The following is a 12,090-nucleotide window of genomic DNA, read 5'->3' as shown; positions in this document are numbered from 1 at the left end:
TTACACACCTTCATTATTTTCATTTTCCTCAGTGTTCATTTATTCTCTTTATAAGTTACTGTAAAAATAATTGGAGTGTTGAAAAGCACATCTTGAGTCATTTCCCCTGGTTCTCCCTCCTCCACTCGGCAAACTATTGAGGAAGAGTAGGTCTGTGCCTGACTAGCTCACATATCAGTTTGAAATGACATTGTTTCCACCACACTGTGATTTCTGAGTTTCCTATGCTGCATCTGTCCCATGTTCTTTGAAAAAGCTAATCATTTAATTCAAATAATATGGGAAGGAGGATAATTTCAATCAACAAATGTATACCCTTAAATTCAGCTCAAGAAAAATGACTCTATCAACTACAATTTGAAATACGGCCATGTCTATTACCTTCCCAATGGAAACTTTCTTGCTGGCAGAAAGGCTGTTTTGTCTCCAGAGAAAATTAGGAAGCTGTCAAGCAATTCCAACCCATGGTGCAGCCCATCCCTACTGTCTCTAACAGTCTGATTGCTTGTTTTGAATACTGTATTTAAGTTAGATGACAGGTTTTGCATTGTAAATTGACAGGGAAAATTCTTGTGCAACCAAATGTCAATCTTGTTTTCCAGAGCTTAGAGCCCAAAATGTAAATTCCACTATATATTTTGAATGCACTTTGAATAAAAGAATTTAGCAAGAGAGGTTGGTCTAGATGTAAAAAAAATGCTTCTTAATGGATCTCCAGGTGAGTTCTCAGTCCCTCAAGTATTTGGAATTGAGAAGTGGTTACCATATAAAATAGAATACACCAAAGTTTTCTTGCTGTAATAAGAGAGGTGAGTCTCTCTGGAGGGCTCCTCAAGCTTTAGCCTGCATTTAAACCTATGTATTTATACTCTCATAAACATGCATACACACGCATGCATGCATTTACACACAAGCATACACACATTTATCCCTGGGTTACAATCCTCCAGAGAAACTGAAACCATTGAGTTTGCTCATGTGTACAGACATATAGAAGAGGAGATTGATGATCAGGATTGTCTACATGATTATGGAGACTGAGAAGTTCCACAATATGCTATGTGCAAAGTGGATTAACAAGATGCCAATGGTATGATTCAGTCCCAAGTCTGAAGGCCTGAGAATCAGGGGGCTGATGACGTGAATAAGTCTTCATGTGAGTCCAAAAGCCCAAGAAGCAGGGATTCTGGGGTTCAGGGCATAAGAAGATGGATACATCAGCTCAGGTAATAGAGAATCTGTGTTCCCTCTGGTTTTTTGTTTTCTCTGGCCACTCCACAGACTGGCTAATGCCTACTTACATTGGGGAAGGCCATCTGCTTTACTCAGTTCACCAATTCAAATGTTAATCTCATCTAGAAACATCCTCACAGACACAGCTAGAAACAATGTGTTACTCACTCTACCTTAGGTGAGCATTGCTCAGCCCAGTCAAACCGACACAAAATCTTAACCATCAAATTCCCTGACTTTGGATCTTCAAGTACTGCAGATTTTGAGATGCTGAACTTTGAAAAATACCAGAGCTTTAGCCATCAATAGGAGAAAATAGAATTTAGTGTTTGGAGATCCAAATGACTCACTATGTGAAAGCACTCAGAACAGTGTCCAAGACATGGTAGAAGTCAGGGATAATAATCAAAATAATTTACCATCAGTATAGTGTGGTCACCTGGCAATCAGAAAAAACTCAAGCTCTAAACCTTTAGTAGAGCTATGCCACCACATATTGGCTAAGTTACGTGTGATAATAGAAGTTCAATAAATGTTTGAGATTTTTTATGTGTGTCTTCATTCACATAGTTTGTCAAAGTATAACTAATATTTATAGGATATCACTATTACAATATATGTGTGTTCTGTATAACTGTATTTACATTTTGTTTACTAATCTCATTAATACTGGACATCTACAGAAAGCTAACCCCAAGAACTTAGAAATAGAAAAATAAAATCTCCCTCTGAGATTGAAACTATGAAATCAACCTCTAGTGAGAAAAGTAATCTGCCATAATCTTCAAAATAAATAATTGGAGAGTAACCTAAGGCAAAGTTACCATTATGTGAAAGCTGTGGAACATCAGAATCGAGAAAGAAAAAAACCAGCGTTCAGACCTGCCTAATGGACATGGAAGGGCAGTGGTTACCAGAGGCTGATGAAGGAAGTAGGGAAGGAGAGAGGGGAAAGGTTAATTTTAACAGGTGCTAAGCAATAGATAAAAGCAAGTACTCTAGGGTTGTGTTGTACAGTAGAGTGACTATGGATATTAATACACCGTATATTTATCTATTTTTAAGAAAAATAAGCCAGCGCCACAGCTCACTAGGCTAATCCTCCACCTTGCAGCGCCGGCACACCGGGTTCTAGTCCCGGTCGGGGCGTCGGATTCTGTCCCAGCTGCCCCTCTTCCAGGCCAGCTCTCTGCTGTGGCCTAGGAGTGCAGTGGAGGATGGCCCAAGTCCTTGGGCCCTGCACCCCATGGGAGACCAGGAGAAGTACCTGGCTCCTGCCATGGGATCAGTGCGGTGCGCCAGCCGCGGCAGCCATTGGAGGGTGAACCAACGGCAAAGGAAGACCTTTCTCTCTGTCTCTCTCTCTCTCACTGTCCACTCTGCCTGTCAAAAAAAAAAAAAAAGAAAAAGAAAAGGATATATTTGGGACCGACATTGTGGCATAGCTAATAAAGCCACCACTGTGATACCATCATCCCTTATGGGCTCTGGTTCATGTCCCCGCTGCTCCACTTCTGATCCAGCTTCCTGCCAATGACCTGGGAAAATAAGTGGAAGATGACGCAAGTGTTTGAGCCCCTGCCACCCATATGGGAGACCTAGATGAAGCTCCTAGCTCCTGGCTTCAGCCTGGCTCAGTGCTAGCCATTGCAGCTCTCTGGGAAGTTAACTAAAAGATGGAAAATCTCTCTCTTTCTCTCCCTCTGTCTTCTGTAACTCTGAGTTTGAAAATAAGTAAGTCTCTTTTAAAAAGATAGAATATATTCATCCTGATTGGACCTCACACAATGTATAAGTGTATCACAACATCACACAGTGATGTAAATACATACAATGCTTATGTGTCTGTTTAATTTTTGTTTTATTTAAAAAATTACCAAAAAAAGGAAGAGGAAGAAGAGCAGTTGCTGGCGTCAACTAGAGAGCCCTGTGCAGAGTGCTTGGAGAACATGGCCCAAGTGAGTGCTGCCTCTGGAGGAGGAGCACTTCCTGGGTGGTGCTGCTACAGGGATTTTTCCAGAGATGAACTAAATCCATCTGATTTTGACCTACTTACTGATTTGGTAAGAGACAGGGAGACGGTCTGTTCACATGGACCCAATCACAGGCTCATTTTGCTCCTGTGAAGTTCTTTCTCATTGTAAATTAGTAAATTGGCCTTCGGGTGCCTAAATCAGTCCCATGGGCATGAGTCAGCCACTTGGGGCCTGATGACTCCCCAGCACTGATTAGAGAGGTGGTGGTAGAGCCCCGTACTGAACACTACGAGATTTACAAGTCACACTGGCCTGCATTCAATGTCCTTTCATTAGGCCTGTGAGTCTAAGCACGTTTTAACTTCTCTGAGCCTTGTTTTGCACGTGGGTTCAATAGGTAGTGTTTCCCGTATAGGGTCATTGGAGGATTCGACATAGTAACATCTGGGAAACTGACATTATTGACAGTCTCAGGACTAGCAAGGCAGCCAACAGAAGTGCTCAGTGCTTGCTTCCTTCTCCACCAAGAAGAACCAGAAAAACAAACAAATCTCTGCATTTTAAAGCACGTGGTACGAGAACCATGCAAAGGGTGGGTAGGACATGGAGACCTGGGACAGCGTCCGAGACAGTGGACTGCAGCACAGGAGCAAGCCGGAACCCAGGTTCCTGCAGTGGAGAATCCCCACAGCAAGAATGAAGGTGAACCGGAACGTCGCAGCGGGCTCACTGCTGCAGATGCCCAACAGCTTAGCAACAAGAGAGTGCCACCTATGCATCAGGCTTGGAGTCCTATCAGGGGAGCTACCTGTCAGCCTCCATAGTCCAAGCTGCTACAGTGTGTTGACTTATTGAGGCTGAGCTGTACCTGCTGGCCAAACATTGGCCATGCTGTTGCTGGGCCTGAAAGACTGGAGCTCTAAGCTACAGATGCCCCTTCAGCCACAGCTAGGATCAGCCAACCCACCACGAGGCCCAAGGGAGTATGCCCTGTTCTACCGGCTCCCCACATCACTGCTGCCTGGAGGCTTCACATTCCACCGGGTATGCCTCCCACAGTTGCAGCCAGCACAGAATCACCCTGAACTGCTACTAGGCCAGACAGTGTGCTTTCTAAGCTACATGCTCCTTACAAACACCACCAGCTCGCTGACAACTAATACCTCTATGAGGCCAAAACTTGCCAGCATCAAACCCGCTGCCATTACTGCTGATAACTAGCATTCCCATCCCCTGACTGACCACGTGCTAGGCATCCTACCACCCTGCTGTGGGCACTCATCCACTTGAGGCCTACAGTACCTCTCCCCAACATAGTTCCAAGTGTCAAGAGGTTTAGCAGTTGAGACACCCATGTCCCACATCTGAGTACCTGAGTTCCATTTCTAGCCCTGGCTGCTAACTTCAGCTTCCTGCAAATGCAGACTCTGGGACGCAATGGTGATGACTCAAGAAATTAGGTTCCAGCCACCTGCAAGAGAGACTTCCAGCTTTGGCCCCAACCCAATCGCAAACTTTGTGGGCTTTGGGGGAATAAACCAGCAGGTTTGCTCGCTTGCTCTCTCTCTCTCTCTTCTTCCTCTCAAATAAATAAATTAAATGTTCTTAAAATTTAACAACAGCAAAACAAATAATCCAATTTAAAAAGACAAATGATCTCAATACACAATTCTCAAAAGAAGAAATACAAATGTCCAACAAGTTTATGAAAAATAGTCTACTTCACTAGCCATCTGGGTAATGCAAATGAAAACTAAAATGAGATACCATCTCATCCAGTCAGAACAGCTATTATCAAAAAAGCAAAAAATAAACGCTGAGGATATAAAGAAAAGGGAATTCATATACTGCTTGTGGAGATGTAAATTAGTATGGTCGTTATAGAGAACAGTTGGGGGTTCTTCAAAATATACATGAAAACATTTCTAAAAATGTGTCTACCATACGATCCAGCTATCCCATTTCTGGGTATAAATCTAAACACTGAAGTCAGCCTATCAAGGGGATACCTGCATCCCTGCTTATTGCAGCATTACTCCTAATAGACAAGGGATGGCATCAACCTAGGTGTCCATCAATGGATCAATGGATAAAGAAATGTGGTATATATACACAATGGAATATCATTCAGTCAGGAAGAAGAATGAAATTCTGTCATCTGTGGCAAAATGGATCTCCCTGGAGGAAGTTCCGTTAAGCAAAACAAGTCAGACACAGAAAGACAAACATCGAATGTTCTCTCACATACATGGCAACTTAAAAATGTTCATCAGTTTTAAATAGTGATTACTAGGAATTGGGATGAGTGGGGAAAAAATTAGAGGAATGCTCATGAAGGTATCAAAACACAGTTAGATAAAAGGAATACCATCCAGTGCTCCCCAGCACCATGTGCTGACTAGAGTTGCCAACAACCTATTATGTATTTTAGTTAGAACTAGCAGAGAGCAGGGCAAAGGCTCCAAACATAAATGATAAGGAGATAGAAATACTAATTACCAAGATTTGATTAGTAAACTCTCTGTAAATTTCTTGAAATATCACACTGTACTTCATAAATATGTACAATTATTACATTAATGAAAAATGTATCAAATTCTTATGTCATATTGAAAATTTAAATTGTTAGGGCTGGCATTGTGCTATAGTAGGTAAAGCCACCACCTGCAGTGCCAGCATCCCATATGGGTGCTAGTTCAAGTCCCGGCTGCTCCGCTTCTGATCCATCTCCCTACTAATGCCTTGGGAAAAACCACAGAGGATGGCCTGGGTACTTGGGCCCCTGCCACCCATATGGGAGACCTGGAAGGAACTCCTGGCTCCTCCTGGCTTCACCCTGACCCAACACCGGCCATGGCAGCCATCTAGGAAGTAAAGTAGGGAATGAAAGATCTCTCTGTCTCTCCCTCCATCTCTATAACTCTGACTCAAAAACAAATATTCTAAAAAATTTAGATTGTTTTAAATTTTTTAATTAAGAAAAGCAAAAATTAAATATTAAATTAGCTTAAATTATTCATTTTTTATTGCGTTTCTGGAATCTCAGAGCTGGAGCACACATTCCCCTGCATTTCAACATATTCCCTTGTGTGTCCTCTCCCACATAACACCTGTACCTGTCCCCTGCACGCATCTACAAATGCACTGAGTTATGTTTGCACAGATGTCTTCTTTGATGGACTCTGAGCTCACATTCATCTTTTTATCCCCAAGTCTCTCAGACAGTGAGTTTGCCTTATTCCCTTAAATTGTTTAAATTCCTGAGAAGACAACCACACTGCATGAACAATGAGACCACCATACTTTTAATAATACAATGTTACCCTGCAGCACAGAGATAATTGGAAATTGAGAGGTGTTCACAATGACTGACAGCCATATTAATATTAGCATTTGTTTAAGTTGATTCTCATGGGACTGTGCTGTCTCATTATTAACCCTTTATTACTACATTAGAAAGAAGCTAATGCTCATAAAAATTAAGTAGCTGACGAAGTGCAGAGTCATGGGACATAGCGGTCTCCCCAACACTTCCCCTGTGCTTTTGACAACCTTGCAACACTTCTCCCAGCAAATACACACACACACACACACACACACACACATACACCAGGCAGCTGGGACGAACTCAGAGCCGCCCAACCAACATGTGTCGAGATATTCGTTGGCAGGAAAGGAAGAGAAGCAGATGTAGAACAATGTAGGGGAACAGAAAGTGATGAATATTAAGAGCTGGTGCTAGGTCAAGGAAGCTGTTGGAGAACTGCTTCTTCATTCCTCATTATTCTGCCTTTGGGAATGGGACTCGGAAGTGTAATTATTGGGCTCTCTCTGAGCCTCTGCTCACTCTGTCTCTGGGGAGCTGGAATGATAGATCTGATTGGAAAAGTCGGGAAAATGTAACAGGGCATGGTCGCCTCAGCTCTGCACTGCCCTCTCAAGGGATCCACTGGGCACTCTGCTGATTGCCCTCAAACACAGTCTTCCAGCCGCATTCTAACCAACTTGGGGGCTCAGTCATGGGGCCTTTCTGGCTCCCACACCTAGCCAGGTACTCTAACATTTCTTTCATGGGCAGTCAAGGGGATTGCTTGACCTCCATTTGCTATTCCTTTTTTTTTTTTTTTCATTGTTGTTCTTAATTTATCTGAAACACAGGCAGGAAAGAGGAACTTTACTGATTGAACTCAAACATCCCTAGCATAAATTCTGATATTAGCAATTTCACCATAGACAAATTAGTTACCTACCTGGTTACCTAGAACAAATTATTTAATCTCTCTGACCCTCAGTTTTACTTTTGTCCCAGATTCCACTATGAATTCAATTTTAAATATAGAGAGAATTCATAATGGTGCTACTGATGTTAGAGGAATGAATGGGTGCTGGGGCCAGAGAGAACAAAATTTGGTGCCCACTGCCTTGTGGCTAAAAGTTGGAATTTTATCTGTAGACAACAAATAACTGGAAGAATCTTACTCATGCAAGAGGCTAGAGGGCCGTGGATCAATGGTAAGGAGTGTTGAAGGGACTGGAAGAAGCTTGTTCTGGCGGAATACTTAAGAGACTATTCATATTCACTCATGTAAGACATAGTAAAACACAGGTATAAATGAGTACCAGTTGGGGTTGGGGCAAGGGGATGGGAGGGTGGACAGAATGGAGATGGCACTGGGAGCAAGAACAGCAGAAATTGGAGAAAGGGTAGTAAGAGAAGTGAAGACATCAGAGTAGTGTTCTAGTTTCTGGCTCTGGCAGCTTGCTGATCGGTGGCCCCATAATCAAGATTAATAATATGAGCATTTAGATGACCGTCCCGAGGAAGGCAAGGGTAGGGAAGAGACGCAGGTTTAGACAGGCTCTGACACTGAGGTGGCAGCTGACCCTTGCAAGAGCATTTGGGACTGGAGCAGTGGTTTTGGAAGGGATTGGTATATGGATAGGACAGCAGAAGCCTTGGGAATCTCTTCATTTGCCCAGGGAGCACACACAGAGGGAGGAGGGAACACTGAAGTCCGAAATGCTTCCCTCTGGGCCTCTCACTTGTGCAAGCTGCTCTGACCCGGCAACAACTCAGAATTTTCTCCTTGCTCCATTCTTGGACTGGGCCACTAAAGACATTCTGATGTAACATAGATGCTACTGATGTGACATTTGAACTTGAAGGTACGAACTAAAAGAGCTAAGATGGCCACAGGGAGGATCGACCTAGAACACAGAATGTCTGAAAAAAAAAAAAAGAGCAGGGCAAACAGAATGAGAAAAGCTACCTATTGGGCTTGTGACCACTTTAAAACTCTGTGCTTTACCATTAATTTCTCAGGTAGGACCTAAAGGAATTACAGAGTATTAAAGTTTCCCTGAAACACCTCTGGACACACAGGTATGATTGCTTTAGAGTTAAGGGAAACAGAAGCAAGAAATATTGACTGCAAAGAAAGCAGGAAAGCCTCAAGCTGGGTTGAGGTCTGGGACCACTGCTGGTTTCTGGACTCTCCTCTTCCTTCCTCTCTCTTTTCCTCCCTCCAAGTTGATGAGATCCCAGGATAGCACTGGGAGTGAAAAGAGTCACTTCCAGAAGGTCCTTGCTGGTGCCAGCTGTAGGGAAAAAACTAAAATGCCATTATCAGCCTCTCTCGGAGGAGCAGACCATGCTCACTTCTCTATTGCCTTTGAATACAAGACCTGCGAAGTAAAGCAGTGTGTCTGAAATATTTGTGTATTCCATCAGGAAATGCATGATTCACTAACAGTCAATGATGTAACTTTTAAAAAACACCAGTAAGATCCACCACAAAGATACAGATTACTTTCATTTGCAGCCAAGATTGGAATCATTATTTTTTGCAGTGTGAAGTCTGGTGGATTTTAAAAATCTCTTGTTATTCTAAAACTTTAGCCTGTTTTTAATTAAGACACCCATGCTGGTTGAAAAATGTGGCATATTTGCATAGAAATAACTATGGCAAACCAAAATCTTAATTTTAAGCCATTTTAATCACTTTCCCAGACACATTGGTAATTACTTTGGGTTGACACCACCGAAGTGCTTTCTGACAGCCCTGAATATATTCCTATCAATTGAAGTTTTCCCTTATGCAGGAAGATGAGTTGCCCAGGATAACTCTGGGAGTGGGCAAGTCACATTTTTCAACAGTGCCTAATAATTAGCAGAAATTCATTACCCTGTGTTTGTTTGAGCCTGAACAATATCAGCTTGTAATTACTGGTAGCTTAGGGCAAGGTAAATATTTGATGTGATGCTGGGAAATCAGTTTTCAGTAAAATAAGGCGTTCGCTGGTCATGTATTTCTTTAGCCTTTAATAAGATTGTGAGCATTAACAACAAAGGTGAGGCTGAGCCTTCCCCATCTGCTCCCGTGCCTTTGTGCTGCCAACAAATAAGAGGAAAGGACTGCCCATGGAACACCAAGCTAATGAACCCCTTGGGGACCAGGGCTGTCTACTTGGGTTAAAAACAGGAAATTGCTTTTAGCAAATTTAATGTAGGGAGAAATAGCTGCAGTGGCCTTATCACTAAAGTCTTATCTTCGGTTTCAGGGCTAAGCTTTGGCTAGCTTTGATTTAAATGTTTAATTTTTTGTTTTGGTTTTGGTTTTTGGTCTAAGGGCCTGACACTAGAGGCAAATTTAAGCCTTCCTGGGTAGTTTACTAGATATTCCTTAAGTCTTCACATGAAGCAGTATTCTTAATGCAATAACACAGCAGGCTAAGTTTCACAACAGTCCTCAGGTGGTAAATGTAAGTCAACAAAAGTGTGTTAAGACGTACACACCCATGCCTTGTTCATTTGATCCTGCTACAGCTCAACAACATAGACAGGGCTAATAGCACTGCACCCATTTTAAGAATAAGAAAACTGAGTCTCAGACACTTAATAGAGCCCTGATGTGGGGTCACAGTTAATGAGGGCATCAGGCTGAGAATTTCTAGTTTATCACATTTTCCATGATACACATCGTCAGTGTCTGTAGAGACCAAGCCAAGCAACAGTTGTTAGACCCTCTGAGTGAAGATGCTAACATGTCGAGAGGCACACCCCAAAGACTCAGAGTCCAGACCAGCTGATGCAAAAAGCAAGAGGATTTATTCGGCGTCTGCGCAGACGGGCCTCCTGAACTCGGGAGTCCAGAGAGCGCCCCCAATACAAAGCCACACGGTTTATATACCCGCAGCGACCAATCAAAAGCGCTATAGAGTCCATGCACACAGCAGTCCAATCCGCGAGCTGATCATGTGAAGGGCATGCGTCTTCTATCCAATCAGCTACGGGATCACATGGGAGGCATGCACCTCGTCACCATTTTGTTGTTTACTTCTTTAGCAGTTCCTTTCCCTGTCAGCGTCATCTTGTTCACCCTGAGGGGGACGACGTCTCACTCCCTTCGTTCCCCTGGAGGGAGAGCAGCATCCTGCTTCCCACACCGTTATTTGAGTATTAGGAGGCATACAAACTGGGTTAGGTCTTAGCACAGCCAGGCACAAGTGTCGCAGCTAGCTAAGCATAGGGTCCCTTATTTTTATAGCTGCACCTAATTTTAGCTTTGGGGGAAAAAGTTTAGGGCTATAATTTTTAAACTTTAATTTTATTTGGGGCAAAGGTGACTTCTTGTTTTTAATAGTGTTAGCTTAAGTCACTCCATCTTGGTTTGATTTTTAAGGTTCTTCACAGTGATAGGTTCAGAACCAGAGATAAAGCCTTCTCTGGAGGCTTAGGAACCTGGCAGCACATTGCACACCGTGATGGTTAATTGTGTGTCAACTTGGTTGGGCCATAGGATGCTCAGACACCCAATGAAACTTGGGGCTGTGTCTGCAAGTGTTTTGGGAAGAGATTGCATTCGAATCTGTAGACAGAGGAAGGCGGATGGCTTTCCACAGCATGGGTGAGCATCATCCAATTCACTGAAGGCCTGAGTAGACCAAAAGATAGAAGAAGGTTGAACTTGGTCTCTGCCACTGCTTGAGCTGAAACGTTACTCTTCACCCGCTCTTGGTGCTCCTGGTGCTCAGACCTTCAAACCCAGACTGGAGTCCACACCCTTGCTCTCCAGCTCTCTCACTTTCAGACTACACGCAACTCACTTTTCCGGGTCTCCAGTTTGCAGACAGCAAGTTGTGGGACCTCTCGGCCTCCATAATGATGTGAACTAATATCTAATTACAAATATTTTTTGTGAACACATAAAGATACAGAAGCAAATACAGATATCTGGTATTGATTCTGTTTCTCCAGGGAGCTCTCAGACACTTCCCAAAGCACAATTCCACAGAGTACCGTGGAAGTGATTAGGAAGAAAACAGTTTGGGAAGGCACCAGTTTGGGAAGCATGCTTGTTGGGCACCAGGATAAACCTCTTATACTCTGTAGTTATTTTTCTCACTTCTTTATAACCTACAACCTAGCACATACCCATGGTGGCAGAGGCTGACTCAGTAAATGTGAGAAAATGTTTAGCAGACCAGCCAAGAGGAACAGGAAAGCAGATGGGATAAAGTAGGGTATACTCTTCTACTATCAAACTGATGTAAGGTGCTTGATACAGGAATTTCCAATTAAACCTTCCTTCTGCTCAGAAATAATCAGGGATGATATCACCTACCACTGGCCTGGCATTCAAAGATCTGGGATTCAACTGAGCGGATTACTGGTCCTTCAGGAAGATACCCCCAGGGGTTCTCACTGCTCTTGACTCGGTCAAGCTGACCCTCTTGATCATCTCTCGACTGATGATACCCCACCTTCTGTTCAGTCACTCACACCCTCTGTTCATTCCCCCATGAAGAGCTTTCTGGTTCCTTCACCCGAGATTTCATTCTCCCTTGAACTCCCATAGTCAAACCTTTCTGTATTTTCCCT

The 12,090-nt window shown here is 43.2% G+C and overlaps 1 protein-coding gene across 2 annotated transcripts in view; it reads right to left on the bottom strand.

The window, feature by feature from the left end:
* Positions 1–12,090, bottom strand: part of LOC149123498 (uncharacterized) — a 132,704-nt gene that overhangs the window by 82,832 nt on the left and 37,782 nt on the right. The gene's annotated exons all lie outside the window — the stretch shown is intronic.

Source organism: Oryctolagus cuniculus, chromosome 11 (genome assembly GCF_051225735.1).
Source record: "Oryctolagus cuniculus isolate XC-2025 breed Fujian yellow rabbit chromosome 11, ASM5122573v1, whole genome shotgun sequence".
NCBI classification, from domain to species: domain Eukaryota; kingdom Metazoa; phylum Chordata; class Mammalia; order Lagomorpha; family Leporidae; genus Oryctolagus; species Oryctolagus cuniculus.
Note: the sequence above shows the minus strand (reverse complement) of the source record. Positions and strands in the feature narration are given on the sequence as shown.